This window comes from Aegilops tauschii, chromosome 7 (genome assembly GCF_002575655.3).
Source record: "Aegilops tauschii subsp. strangulata cultivar AL8/78 chromosome 7, Aet v6.0, whole genome shotgun sequence".
NCBI classification, from domain to species: domain Eukaryota; kingdom Viridiplantae; phylum Streptophyta; class Magnoliopsida; order Poales; family Poaceae; genus Aegilops; species Aegilops tauschii.
This window is the reverse complement of record NC_053041.3, coordinates 305,989,652-306,005,465: the sequence shown is the minus strand read 5'-3', so window position 1 is coordinate 306,005,465 and position 15,814 is coordinate 305,989,652. Positions and strand designations below refer to the sequence as shown.

Here is a 15,814-nt window from a genome sequence, read left to right as displayed (position 1 = left end):
TGTCGAAACTGAAATTACTTTGGAATCTGAATGTTACTCCGGCGAGTCCCCCTCCCCGCTGCGGGTGGTTCTTCCTTAACTACGGCGAGCCCCCCCACCCCCTGAAAATCGACTGACCCAAAAGTCGATTCAGTCGACTGAAGTGTGGCTAAATCGGAGCAGAGCAGCAGCACGAGCGAGGGGGAGAGCAATAGCAGCAGCGCGAGCGAGCAAGAGCCACAGCAGCAGCAGCAGATCCGGCTGGTATGGACTCCGCCGCCGAAGGGGCCTCACACTGGGGAGAGCCGCCGTGGAGATGTCGCCCACGGCGCCGGCTTCGAGGTAGCCGTGCCATGGGGGTGCGGGATGGAGCACCGTCGGTGCCGGGAGGTCGAGTTAAGGAGAAGGTGTGATGTGATGAGTGTACAACCTCTTTGGTGGCGCCGAGTAGGCCTCGGCTTCGTCCGAGGAGTCGGTGAGGATGCTGCGGTTTCGGTGGAGCAGGTTAAGGCAACACTGTGGGGATGGAGTAGCCGCGATAGACGAGGAGATCGTCGGAGCAGCTCCTTGGAGGTGGAGGACGGGGCGGCTGAACCGGTGGGATGACGAGATGGACGACAGATCCTCGTCCAGGGAGGTGGATGAGGGACGTCGAGCTGTTGCAGTGGACGATGTCTATACCAACATTTCAGTGCATTCCAAATGTCTATACTACCGCTGCAATTCGTTTCTCTATTTGAATAAGAATCTACAATCATGATTGCTGCCAACTTCAACCGTCATTCGTGTATTACCTTAACAACACACCAGATGATTACTATAGAGATAGATATGAACTATGTGTACTATATGAACTCGAATTCAATTTTTTGGATACACTTGATGTCGATTCCAAATCATAGTACATTTGATGTATTAACTAGATATTCATAATCTAAACCATGTTCCATACGTACACCATGTTTATCACACAAAGTATAGTGTCCCGCCCCCCTACATTATGACAAGTATTTAGCCCTGAGCTGCAAAAGCCACACATTATCCCAAATTATAATCAATGTTCTACATTATGATATCTTCTTCAAGTATCTACATCGACTTTTTTATAATGAATTATGATCTCTGTTCGTCTCTTACACCTTCACGATCCTCTTCTCTTAGTAGCTAGCTGGCGCTAAATTTCTATCGTGCATGTGAAAGGATCGAGAAGAGGTGTCTAGAGGGGGGGTGAATAGACTCAAATCAAGAAAAGTTGCAGTTTTAATTTCTCCTAAGTCGATGTGGAGTTTTAGCACAAGTTTAAACATTCACAATACATATCAAGCAAGCATGCAAGCATACAAGAGTATATGAGCAGCGGAAAGTAAAGCATGCAAGTTGCAAGAATGTAAAGAGAAGGGACTGGAGTGTGCAAACGCAATTTGGAGACACGGAGATTTTTTATCCGTGGTTCCGATAGGTGGTGCTATCGTACATCCACATTGATGGAGACTTCAACCCACGAAGGGTAACGGTTGCGCGAGTCCACGGAGGGCTCCACCCACGAAGGGTCCATGAAGAAGCAACCTTGTCTATTCCACCATGACCATTGCCCACGAAGGACTTGCCTCACTAGGGTAGATCTTCACGAAGTAGGCGATCTCCTTGCCCTTACAAACTTCTTGGTTCAACTCCACAATCTTGTCGGAGGCTCCCAAGTGACATCTAGCCAATCTAGGAGACACCACTCTCCAAGAAGTAACAAATGGTGTGTTGATGATGAACTCCTTGCTCTTGTGCTTCAAATGATAGTCTCCCCAACACTCAACTCTCTCTCATAGGATTGGATTTGGTAGAAAGAAGATCTGAGTGGAAAGCAACTTGGGGAAGGCTAGAGATCAAGATTTATGTGGTTGGAATGGAATATCTTGACCTCAACACAAGTGTAGGTGGTTCTCTCTCAGAAAATATGTATTGGAAGTGTAGGCATGTTCTGATGGCTCTCTCCACGAATGAAGAGTGGGTGGAGGGGTATATATAGCCTCCACACAAAATCTAACCGTTACACACAAATCACCAAACACGGTGGGACCGATTCAAGGAACTCGGTCAGACCGTGACCGTTAGGTGTTTTGGTGGGACCGATTTCGTTAGGGTTAGGGCCTAACGAAATCTCGGTGAGACCGATTACACAAACTCGGTGAGACTGATTTTGGTAATAGACTAACAGAGAGTTGGTCAGGCAAACTCGATGGGACTGATTCGCTCATCTCGGTTAGACCGAAACGTTACGAAGGGGTGACAGAGAGTTTGCATTGCAATCTCGGTGCGACCGATTGCAAATTTCGGTGAGACCGAAATTATTGCAATAGGCAACAGAGAGTTTGCAATCCCATCTCGGTGAGATCGAGATCCCTATCGGTGAGACCGATTTGATTAGGGTTTCTCGCAGTGGCTATGTCAACTGAACTCGGTGGCGCCGGATATGAAATTTCGGTGGGGCCGAGTTGGACTTTTGGGTTTGGGACATATGTGGATGTGAGAAAGTGGTTGAGGGCTTTGGAGCATATCACTAAGCACTTTGAGCAAGCAAGCCATTAAGCAACACCTCATCCCCTCCTAATAGTATTGGCTTTCCTATGGACTCAACGTGATCTTGGATCACTAAAATAGAAAATGTAGAGTCCTGAACTTTGAGCTTGAGCCAATCCTTTGTCTTTATCACTTTGAAGGGGTTCCACATCGTCTTGTCCATGCCACTCCATTGTTGAACTTATCTGAAACATACTAGATAGAAACATTAGTCCAACAAGAGATATGTTGATATTAATTACCAAAACCACCCAGGGAGCACTTGTGCTTTCAGCATGCACACGCCCGCCCCCCTCTCACCATCCCTCAACGTCCCCTCCATGGCGCACATTCGTTATTTCTCTTTAGGTCATTCACCCATGGTGTGTGTAGGCCCCCTGGCTCCTTCTTTCCAGCATACACCGGTCGATATACCTCTCTAGCCAAGTGTGCCTACCACAAACCCAAGCTTTCCCTCTTCTCTTCTCACCGTCCATGCCTCACTCCCACCCCTCTTTTCATCGATCTCGTACTCGCACACTCCTTCCCCCTCGATATAGTATGCCTCTCGTACCACCTCCAAGCTGCATCCCTCTCTCTCTCTCTCTATCCTTCTCTCCGGGCCTTATTTGCTTCTAACACATACATGCGTGTATACCGATCGATCTCCCTACATATACCTAGGTCGACTTTAACTATTTTCCCCCACCCATCGATTGACATACCTCACAAGTTATGTCTCTCCTTTCTCTGACAAAGGACAATTGATCTTCCTATGTAGTTACGTTTGCTTACCACAGCCATATCGTCCCCCTCATCATTCATGCATGCCTCCTGACCCGTCTCTCACACCCACGTACACAGACAGGCAGGCATCCCCTCTCTTATTGATATTGCAGGTGTGCCCTCCGTTTGTCTAGCAAGCCTCTCCCACCATTTGTTAGAAGCCACTCCACCACCAACCCCACCAACACTCTAGCTCTGTCTCTCTCCCAACCTTATTCCTCTCCTACACATATGCATGGATGCCGATCAATCTCCCTCAACACATAAGGTAGGTCTCTCTCCTCCTCCACACATATACCAGCCATTCTACCTCTATAGTTCATTAGGTCTCTCCCCCCACCCCCACCCCCACCACACACCGATAGTCGAGCGCTGTAGGTAGGTATCCATGCCACAGAGACAAACTGCACATGTCCCCTCTCACCTTCCAGTAGGCCAGCTACCCTATATCTTTGACGTGGGCACACACAAATTCGATGGCACTCTTTATCGATCGCACGCACACACACACATCATCCCTCTCTTCGATTCTATGGATACCTCAAGCCGATGATACCTCCACTCTCTTCTCATGGATCGCCCCCTCTATATATATGATATATCCAGGCCTCTATTTCACACACATTGCATATGTTACATTTTTTGATTGGAATATCATCGACACATATTCCCTGTCTATCTCTCACGCCCCCCCCCCCCCAAAACACTCACGAACCCACACACTATATCTCTCTATGTCTGTATCTCTCTCACACGACCCCACGTAGGTGGTGTACATACACAAAGAGAATAGGTGCACGTACTCACGCTTCGTGCCCAGCCACACCCGCGCGGGTACACGGTGGAGCTCATTTCAGTACGAAATGGCAGCCCATGTGCTAATTTGAGCGCGTGTAGTGGTTGTTTACCTATGGAGGTCGTGTACCACGCGTGCACGAAACAAAGTTCGACTTGATGCGTTGGCGTGTTATTTTTAAATAAAGTTATATCGCTCAATGGCACATACACAGAATATAAAACAATTTTATGGAGAAAAAGGTAGTCTGCTCCACGATATACAATGGAGCCTGCCTATCGGGGTTTGTCTCTCTTCAGAGTATCTCACACAAGCCGGCGGTGGCCTCTCTCTCTCTCACCGTTGGTCACTGATCCGGCCGCATCCCGTCCGCCGGCGGAAAGGGAGGATGTGCATCGTTTCTCCGTTCGACGACACCGAGAAAGCACGTCCTGATCTGTGGTACCCGCCGTTCTCTCTGACCAAGGTCTGGCGCGGTAGGGCCTACGCCACTTGCTCGTTGCCGCAGTATGGGCAGATCCCGCCCGCCGCCACTCTCCTAGTTATATCCCGACAACCCCTAGGTATCCCCTCCGGCCTTGCTCCACTGCCCGTCTTCCCACGTCGCTGCATGTGGAAAATCTTGCATGTGGATCTTCCATAGTTCTTTGCCCAAAACGTAGCTCGTCCGACGTACTTTCCATATTGCAATCTCGTCCTCACACCGTTTTAGACAAACACAACCGTGTTGTTATCTTCCCTTAGGACAAGGAATATGCTTCTTTTTTGTCATCGTATGTGTCATTAACTGTTATTGGCCAGTAATTGTTTCTTTTCTACCTCTTTTTTGCAAACAGGGCTATCCATTTCACGACCTTTTGGTGAACTGCACAAATCACTTTTTTCTTAAGAGTGTTTTGTGCAGTTGTACTAAAATGTCACACGGGCAACGCCTCTATATTTCAGTGCGACTACACAAAGGGAGATTGATTTTGCTCTATCCTCCTCATCCAACTCCGAGCCTAATCTTCTCCAACTATTTGCTTAATCTTCTCCAACTAGTTAGTCTTAAGAGAGACTGCAAAGGTGACCGGCTTCTATTTGTGTGTTTATTGTTTCATCAACAGTCCTCTATTATTGTAATCACACTTAATATCTTTGGACCAGGGACGCTCAGCTCTATTTTAGTGGAACTGCACAAAATGATTGGAATGTTGCATGCTCCAGACAGCTACTTTTTCCCAACATGCCTTGTTGATTTAGATAGAGCTGGGGGGAAGTTGCTGCCAATGAAAGCATGGATCAATTTTAATTTAACACCTTCTCACAACTTTGTCTTCAGTTGTGATGTAAATATTAGCTCTGATCTGCTAATCATTGAGATGCATTAGCAAGGAAGTTAGTTTTTTATTTTTTTCCTAAAGAGCATGGATGGCAAGACACACGAAACAAAAGTTGAAAGCTCAGAGCATTGTACAATTTCATGTCACTGGAAAATTATTTGTATAGTACGTCAATTATTTAAACAAATGCTAGAAGCTTGATAGCATTGCCAGAAGCCTCTTCAGCATCCGGGTCCATGTGCCATGCACAAAATTATACTCCTTCCGTTCCTAAGTATTTACATATTTTAGAGTGTAGATTCACTCATTTTGCTTCGTATGTACTAGTCACTCGTTGAAATCTCTAGAATGACAAATACTCCGTAGTATATTTAATTTAAAAACGGAGGGAGTAGTGCACATCCACATGGGAGACTCAGCCCGGTTGTTGCGCCGCACTAATAGTGAGTAATGAGCAGTCAAATCATAAGCCCCACCTTTCCCACTATAAGTTGCTCGGAAGAAGCAACCATCAATACACTCTTCTTTGAATCCGCTCATATTACTCCCTCCGTCACTGTTTATAGAGCGCGCTTCAAAATAAAAACAATCTCTGGGACCAAGGCGACTAGCGATCAGCATGAAAAATAGCATTGGTAGTTATAGCACGGCGTCTATTACTAGAGGAAATAATGCGTACACACATGCATGCAGTGCTTCCAACCGAGGTACACACATGCATGCACTTACTCCACTCCGCGTACACACCTAGTACATCGAGTGAAAATTGTGGACTTGATTGCGGTTACCACGCCCTAATTAATTGAGCATTAAACCAAACGCGTCTAAAGTCTCTCTGGTGGTGGAATGCATGGAGAGAAATGCATGAGAATGAAGCGCGCCCTGTAAACTGTGACGGAGGGAGGAGTAGTATGAAGGTGCAAAACCAAGTACGCGTGTGGCCAGTCGGTCAACGCACTTCCTCTTGGCATATCACTGACATGTGGGACCGGAGTGTGAGCAAACCGAGCTTAATTGACGGCATAATGGCCAACCCGCCGTTCCTTGAGAGATACGAGGAGCGAGAACACACATATGGGCTCGCACGGAGGCCAAGATATATTCAAGCATGGTTGATCGATATCATCATTACGTGTTCGATGTTTTAATACTACTATTGGGCTGGCGTTTTTCACACTTCTCCTGAATAAATGTGTACTTTATTAAAGATTAAAATAAAATAAAAGTACAGACGCTCCACCATGCAGCTCTAGTAGTAATACTACTCGTACTACTAAACCTTGTGCTTGGCTCTTCGCCTCTTCGTGAAGTCGAACAATGATGGTACTACAGTGTATGCCTCTGCCAATCTGACACCGAATGAACTGCTGCATGTCCACCGCCTGGGCGAGAGTGGGTTGCATTAGTCAAAAGCTTCTCCTCGTCCTGCGAGCCACCAGGCTTGAGGTAGACGAAGTCGGCGTAAGCGAGCCTCACCTTGTCCTGCAAGCTTCTCCTTGTTCTGCGAGTTGACAGGACACACCAAAAGGTAGTGCTAGTCCATACTCCCTCCTTTTCGGTTAATATGGCTTAATCTTTTTTGTGGGTAAATGAGAGAGTTTATTCTTATATAATCATTCTTAGGACGATCAGCCAAGAGACTAGCACTAGGAAGCGAGGTACCCCACAAAAAAGACGAAGGAAGCGAGGTGTTTCATCAAGCCAGCTCTCGGTCACATTCAAAGTGCAGCAAGCACGATTCGCACAAAGATGCACCGCAAGGTTTGCTGACCTGTTTACATGCTGAATAAGAAAAAAAAGAAAATATTACCGAGCGCTCCTATTTGTAACAGGATATGAGCCAGAATTAAGCGAGTGTTCCATGCAATCAACTTCCATTATCACATGCGAGAACCCTTGAAGAGAATCAAATGTGTTGAAGATTGCTTTATCACATTTTAAAATAAAATAAGAGTGCAGACACTCCTCCATCCGGTTCCTAGTAGTATGCCACGCCCAATATGCGACCCTATCCTAAAGGAACTCGAAGGTACCACTAAGGATAGAAGCGCATATTGAAGACGCTTTTGCAAGGTGGATATCATTACATCGTACCATACATAATAGTTGGGGATACATACAAGGCATACAAATGCCGCATGAATACATCAAACATCATACATGAGAACAACATCCGACTACGGATGAATCACAAACAGAAGCTCAAACGACATCCACCCTGCTAGCCCAGGCTGCCGACCAGGAACCTAACCCCTGATCGAAGAAGAAGCAGAAGAACTCGAAAACAAGCAAGCATCGCTCTCACGTCGGATCATCGCATTACCTGTACCTGCAACTGTTGTTGTAGTAATCTGTGAGCCATGAGGAATCAGCAATCAAGAATAAGATGAGAAGCTACGCGAACAATCGCAAACTAATAATGATCAATAAGTGATCCTGAACTACTTACGTTCAAACATAACCCAACCGTGTTCTCCTCTCGAACTTCCCCGAAAAGAGACCATCACGGTTACGCAACGCGGTTGGTGTATTTTAATTGAGTTTACTTCAAGTCCTCTACAACCGGATATTAACAAATTCCCATCTGCCACATAACCGCGGGCACGACTTTCGAAAGTTTAAACCCTGCAGGGGTGTCCCAACTTAGCCCATGACAAGCTCACGATCCGCGGAGACAATCCTCCATCGTGGGACCCTTCGATCAGACTGGGAATCCCGGTGCACAAGACATTTCGACAATGGTGAAACAAAACCAGCAAGACCTCCCGATGCACCGACCAAGCCTGATAGGAGTAGCGCAATCTCGTTCTCAGGGTACACCGGATGAGCTAAGCGTACATGTACCAACATAACCCAAGTTGCCAAAGGGACGGTCCCGCACGGTGCTCTAGTTTGGACCAACACTCATGTGGAGCGCTGGCCCGGGGGGTTGATTAAAAGACCTCGGGTAGCGGCGGGTCCCTATGCAAGTTTTAGTTATTATTAGGCAAATGGTAAAACCAAAGTTGGACCTTGCTGGAAGAGTTTTATTCAAAGCGAACTATCAAAAGGGTCCCATACCCCTCACCGTGTTAGGGACGCAAAATCAAGGAACATAACACCGATATGATGGAAACTAGGACGGCAAGAATGGAACAAAACACCAGGCATAAGGCCAAGCCTTCCACCCTTTACCAAGTATAGATGCATTAATTAAAAAAAAGATATTGTGATATCCCAAGATATCCATGAACCGACATGGAGCAATCTTCAACTTCACCTGCAACTAACAACGCTATAAGAGGGGCTGAGCAAGCAGTAACATAGCCAAACAACGATTTTCTAGAAAGGGGAAAAAAGGTTAGAGGCTATCATGGCAATTTGGGAGGCTTGATAAACAAGTGGTAGGTAACGCGACATAGCGATAGCATCGAGACAACTAGCATGGCAATGATAGTAGTGAGATCCAAGGTGACAGTCATCTTGCCTGAAATCCCGCTAGGAAGAAGACAGAGTCCACGAAGAAGACGAATGGGCATAGACGAACCAAGCGTAGTCGAACAAATCCTCACGATCGCAACGAAACGGGAACTATCGAGAAGAAGCATAACCGGAAAGAAGCAAACAACATGGTAAACAAACATCACATAAACATTGCATGATGCACAATCAAATATGATGCATGTCCGGTTTAATGAGGCATGACATGGCAAAGTGCAACAAACAATACTACAAGTTAAGTGGAGTTACAAAACACCACATTCAATTATTTAGTTCGCTCTCGTTTATGTACTCAACCATATTAAATGTTGTTAAACATGACAAGAGGTGAAGCATAGTAAAACTATCTATCTAGGCAAGTTTAAATAAGGCCGAAATGACAAACAACAATTCCAGAAAATCCCCATGTGCATAATTTGATTTGGTACTGTTCTGCCCCAAATCATATTTTATTGTTGTTAAACAGGAAAATAAAGTGGATCATGTTAATCTATGCAATTTTCCACTCTATTTACATGTGAAGTTTATTCAATTCGGAGCTACGGTTATTTAGTTATAAAATAAAGCATTTTAACATGGCATTTATGCAAATTAATGAAACAACAATTTTAAATATTTTTAACAGGGATGAAAGTTGCATATTGTGAAAGTACATGAAATTCTAAGTATTTTAAATATATGACATGTTTTATTTGGATGCATGGATATTTTTTTTGTCATCATTTTTTTTCCTTCAAAAGAAATGATGGCATTTTTCTGTAATATGCAGGAAAAGAATAAATGCAGAATCGCATGGAACAGAGAAAAAAACATACGCGGGCCGGATTCGACGCACTGTGCAAGCCCAGAAGTGTGGAATTGGCCCAAGCGGCTGAATGTGTGTGTGTAGGCAAAAGAAAAATAAAGACAGAGAAAGAAAGGAGGCAGCTGGGTTTCGAACCCAGGACCCCCTGGTTTGTGTGCAATGAAACAACCAGCTGGGCTGCCTTAAGAGTTGTGTTTGAGGAGAGCTCGCCTAATTGAAAGCATAACAGCAAAAGTGGAGAGCTTCAGTCATGGAGGCACCGAGAAAACTCAGGCAATGGTGAGCGAACGCGGCAACTACTACGGCTAGAAGGCAGCGGCGGGCGTGCGGGAATGTGGTGTGGGTGCGCGCGTGCACGCGGAGCAGCTGCGGGAGATGGTGGGAGCGAGCAGCGGGTGCTGGGCGTGTGATGAGGAGGCGCCCGACGAGGCTGGGTTCAGCCCGTCCATGGCGGCCGGCTGGACGGATGGCGCCGTGTGCGGGTGAGCGGCGAGGCGTGGCGACCACCTGGTGTGCGTGCGGAAGCAGTGCGCAAGTGCGGCAAGGGGCGGTAGCAAGGCGTGCGGGTGCGCGGAAACAGAGCCTCGGCTTGGTTCAGAAACGGCCATGGCGGACGTGCCTCGGTCAAGATCAAAACGACGGCTACGGGATGAAAATCACGCCGGGGAAGGACTAGGGAGGGGCGACTGCTCACCATGGGCTCCAAGGATACGACGTGGAGGCCGGGTACGCGACGACGGAGGCGTACAGGAAGAAGCGCTGATCGTGGAGGTGTTCGCGTTCCCTGAAGAAGTCGAGCAGAGGAAGAAGATGTCATAGAAGATGGCGTGAAGGCGAGATGGCGTCCGATCTGTGACGTGGTGGATGTAGCCGACGTCGAGGAAGAAGATGGACAGGGTCGCGGGGCGTGGGGACGAAGGAGAGCACGCCGGCGACGAAGCGCGATGCTCCGGCGCTCTTTCTCTGGTCTTCCTTGGAGGAGGAGAAGGAGGGCAGGGGAGAGCCCCTTGGGTGGCGGCGGAGAGGGGGAAACCCTAGGGGGTGCGGGCTGCTGGGCTTTATAGGAGGGGTGCGACGCGAGCTCGGCCACGGTGGCCATGTGCGCCTTGAGAGAGAGAGCTGCGGGAGGAGGAAGTAAAGGAGAGGATTGAGGGGATGACAGGTGGGGGCAGCTGGGTGCATGTGGGAAAATTACCAGGAAGGGAGAAGTTGGGCTGGATTGGCTGGGCTGTGCTGCTGGAGTCCTTCTCTCCTAGCCCTTTCCATCCTTTTCTTATTTCCTCAGGCAGAAATATGTTGAGAAAAAGAAAGAGGGGCTAGAGGTAGAATATTTCAGAAAAGGAAATATCCTTGGAGCTCTAGATCTGTGCAGAATTTGAATAAATTGCTTTGGGCATCTTTAAGGAAAGAAAAATAATTCAAGTTTGAATTTAATTCAAACTTGAGCCATTTTGAACCCTACCAAAACAACTCCAAATGAGATGAAACTTGGCAGAGAGGTATAAGGCAGGAGTAAGATTATCAGGAAATAAAGGAACATTAATGGAGGAGGGAATAATGTCACTTGACATGAAAGCCAAAATTTGAAATAGATGAAGAAGTGGATAGGTTGTGCACTTGGGGGAAAATGATGATGGAAAAGATCAAGATGGACATCACACCAACAATTCATCAACATGAAGAATGCAACCCACATGATGATCATGATAGAGTGCAATAAAATGACACAAGGCATATCAAATCATATAGCATAGCAAAGCAAGATGATCATGGCAACAACAAGGATGGCATACTATAATCAATAATGAACATGATGCAAGAAGCAAAATATGACAAGGCACTCAATATGATCATGGCATCAACATAGAGGAATGAAATATGCAAAACAACTATGATAATGCAACAAACATAATAAACGCACGGCAACAACTAAAAAAATAAATGGAAGGCGACCGGAGCATCGTTCTCGGGGCGTTACATAGTAGTACCTCTATAGTTGTAGTACTAGTACTAGTAAACTTTGCGCTTGGCAGTTCGCCTCTTCGGGAAGTCGAACAATAATGGTACTAGTACAGTGTATGCTTCTCGCAATCTGACACCGAATTAACTGTTGCACGTCCACCGCCTGAGGGAGGGAGAGCTTGCATTAGTCAAAAGTTTCTCCTTGTCCTGTGAGCCACCGCGCGCAAGCTTCTCCCGTCCTGCAAGCTTCTCCTCGTTCGGCAAGTTGACGGGACACAACAAAGTAAAGCTAGTCCATACTGCCTCCTTTCCGGTTAATATGGCTTAATTTTAAATGAGATAAATACACTGTCTGTCACTGTATATTTGTAAAAATACGGTCAGTGGACTTCATAATACGCTCATTGCGGTCAATATATACATTTTCTGGTGTTTATACAGTCACTAGCTCGCCCTGGCTGAGTATGTGTATGCATGCACGTGTAGGTTGAGCACTTGAGCGTGACCGTGTGTGTTCCGTCGTGTGCTCGAACATGCATGCATTAGGGCGTCGCGCGCGTTTTTGCATCCATGTGTACGAGTGACTGTTGCATGCATGCACGAGGTTGTAGTCCCTCACATTCACATGTTCATAAGTCAATGCTTTGTCAAAACGTTGCATGCAAGGTTTAATCATTTGTTGTTCACGCATGCATTCCCGATATTAATACGTTGGTAAAGACAATTTCTTGAGGAAAACGAGCTCATGAATTGAGTACAAAGGGGACCAATAAGCCAGGACGGAGGGAGTACTAGTAGTGACCGGAAGGATGGAGTAGGTACTAGTAGTACTACGTAACAATGTGCAGTAACAAAATTCCTCTATGCGCATCCTATCTACGTGTCATGCAAGAAAATAGAGATAAGTACAAGTGAGACTCAGGAACGGTCATACACGTAGGGGAGTACGTGTAGGGGCCACTAAGGAGCAGTCAAATCACATAGTAAGTTAGTCAGAAGAAGCAATCATCATTTCACTCTTCAATGACACGTACGCAATATAAAATGGTTGATATGGAGAGAAAAAGAAAACCACTATATATACACTAGCAGGAGCCTAACCTACAAGCCTGCTTGCTTGGGTTGCTCTCTTCACAAGCATAGAACGATGGTGGCCACACCGCTGGTCATATATCCGGCCTGATCCCGCCGCTGGGGAAAGGGGACGATGTTCTGCGTAAACGCGGTCGACATCGGCGAGGGAGAAAACCCACTGTCGGTGCGTCCCAATCGAGGGTCCCCGCAGTATGGGCTGATGTCGCCTCCCAACCGCCCTTCTAGATACAACCCGACGTCCCAGGTACATCTTCCTTTTGGAGCCGGCTTGCTCCACTGTCGTGCCGCAGCTCCCCACGTAGCTCCATCTCCATGTCGATCTTTCTCTACTTCTACCGGCTTCTATTTGTGATGAGTTTATGTCTCATGAACTAGTGCCAGTACTATTATTCTAATCACACTTCTTCCATATCTTTGCCACCAGGGATGCTTAGCTTGATTTTAGTGGAACTGCACAAAAGCATCGTATGATCTGAGGGTGCCAGTCGTCTTTCCTTCGACATGTTCTACCTAGCCAGGAAATTAAATCCTGTTTAGGGTTTAGGGTTTAAGTCGTAGTGACCCCATCAGTAGTTTTTCTTTTGTACACACTCTCACAACTTTTGTCTTTAGTTGTGAAGTAAATATTGGCTATGATATGTGAATCATTGAGATGCACCAGCATGCATGTTAGTTTTCCTTTGTATTTGATGGAATGTTGTAATGGGGCAACCTTGGAGTAGAAATGAAAATGGAGTGGAAAATATCCGTTTTTCCGGAGAAAAAATGGAAACGAAGAAAAACCAACGTTTCATTTCGTTGGATCGCGCCATCAAGCAAAACCAATTTTTAAATCACGTCTGCCGCGTTCGTGTCTCACCCTCCTCCATGGCTCCACCCCACACAGTCGCTCGACATGCCACTCATCGCAAACCGAGTATACGATAACTTTCCCGCCTGCTTGTCAATAGATCGCGCCATGGAGTACTAGCACTACTGGAAGAGGTTGACGAGGAGGGGGAGGACAGCTAGCTGTAGCACGGACTCCCAAAATTTTTTTACATGCATGTTGTGGCCGGCTATTGCAACCTTTGAACACGGAGCAGTCGCGTGCACCAGGAAGCGGTGTGGGCGACGCTCTCTCGGCCGGCGCGCCGCTTCAATGCCGGCGCCAGTGAGAGGTCGCGTCCGCTCCGGTCGGGCATGAATGCGGCACTGACCGTTTCGGGGGAGAAGCACGCGCGGGTGATGAAGAGGGTTTGGGTTGGTCAGGAGCGGGCGTGGCAACGGTCCAGACGCCCGCAAACAAGAGATGTTGTACGTTAATATTGCTGCGTATATAATTAACAACGTAAATAATGTGCCAGTTGGACAAATATGATTGGAGATGGAGATGGAGATGGAATTTTACGTAAACACGGATATGCATGTCTATGTCTATGTGTGTGTGCGCGACGACTCACGCGACCTGGAAGCGGGAGCGTGTTTCTGATCGAGTTTTCTTTCTTGGTACGTTAAAAAAAATTGTCCGCCAGTTTTCGTTTCTTTTTTCCGGGAACACGCGTATTCTATTTAAAACCACTGCTATGGAGAGATCTTTTTACTCCATTGTATATATAGCCTCTTGTTTGATAGGGTTTCTCACGTCTCGCTCTCTCACCCTCTCCATATCAAAACAAGATGACAGTGTCCACTCTATCTCTCTCCTCACCGGTGGTCACAGATCCGGCCGAATCCCGTCCGCCGCGGGAGGTGAGGAGGTGCAACATTGACGTTGTCACCGTCGGTGATGGAGGAAGCCGATGCGCACCATCCTCTCGGAGCCGGCGCTGGCGCGGACGAAGGTCCTCCGCGCCCTTCTTCGCTGCCGTCGTGTGGGCAGATCCCGCCTGCCCGCCTACGCGACATCTCGCCCACCTGAGGTATAACTTCTTGTACTGGTCCAGCTCCCCAGGTTGTTGCATGCGGGTTTTCTCCTATGCCACTACTCCCCAGCTCCCCATGTACAATAGCTAGGGTTCGTCGGCTGGTCCAACATCACCTATTTTTTTAGTATTATATAGGAAATGCCACTCGAAAAGTTGTCCTGGTTTATGCCTCGGTGGAGGTATACATGTTGTTTCAACAAAAAGTACATGGTGGTTGTGCGGTCATTGTCCATATGCTCCTATTGCTGCTGCTAATCTAATAGTACTATCACTGGTTAAATGAAGAAATGCTTATTTTTTCTCGGGTATCCTGGTTTAGTTCCCATCAAGATAATCATGATGCTTCTGTTTGATGGTGTACTTTTCATTAATTCTTATTGACAATTGAGATGCCGCTGTTAATCTTGTAACACTGCCAAAACAAAGTAATAACACTATATGCTTTTTATATATTTTTGCAAACAGCGATGCGTATCTCCATACCCGGGCATGTCTTCCTCAATTTTAGTGGAACTGCACAAAATTGGATGGACATTGTTGTTCCGCCTCACTGTCCTCTGCCATGTGGTTCTTCCTTCCTCGAGCTTGATTACCGAGAAGAAACGGACCACAGTGAGGATTTGTCGAACTTCATTGGTGCCTCACCCAAACTTGATGCCAAATGGATGATGCATCACCACGATGACCTATCGATGCTCATGGTTGCGCCTCATGGTTGCATCGGCTGGTGAAGCTGGTCGATTTTCAGCGAAAAACAAGCTATCTTCCATCAGTGCTCTTTGCTTGTTACCCACAAAGATGATATCCTTCATCAGTTCACCTTGGTTGCGTTGGAGACGCAGTAGTCTTTCACGTTGGTGCAATTTTATCACACAATTGGCTATGAAGCAAATGTTTCCTCGAAGAAGGATCGACTTTGGTACTAAGAGCATAAGTTTTGTATTGATTTCTAAGCCTTATCACAACTTTGTCTTTAGCTGCCCTGTAATTTTATTTGTCCGGCTATTAACTAAATATGTGGTCAGACTTTGATTAAAAAAATGGTGTGGACTAAAAACCCGGATGGACGTAGTAGCCCTCCATTTTTATTTACTCTGCATATTAGATTTGACTGAAGTCAAAATTTGTAAAG

At 46.6% G+C, this 15,814-nt stretch overlaps 1 long non-coding RNA gene across 1 annotated transcript; it reads right to left on the bottom strand.

The window, feature by feature from the left end:
• Nucleotides 1–7,346: 7,346 nt before the first annotated feature.
• Nucleotides 7,347–10,763, bottom strand: LOC141026511 (uncharacterized). Its single transcript, XR_012188727.1, has 3 exons — nt 10,413–10,763; nt 8,900–9,003; nt 7,347–7,768 (listed from the first exon to the last, which is right to left on the bottom strand). It is a non-coding gene; the product is annotated as an uncharacterized lncRNA (long non-coding RNA).
• Between the last annotated feature and the right edge of the window lie 5,051 nt (nt 10,764–15,814).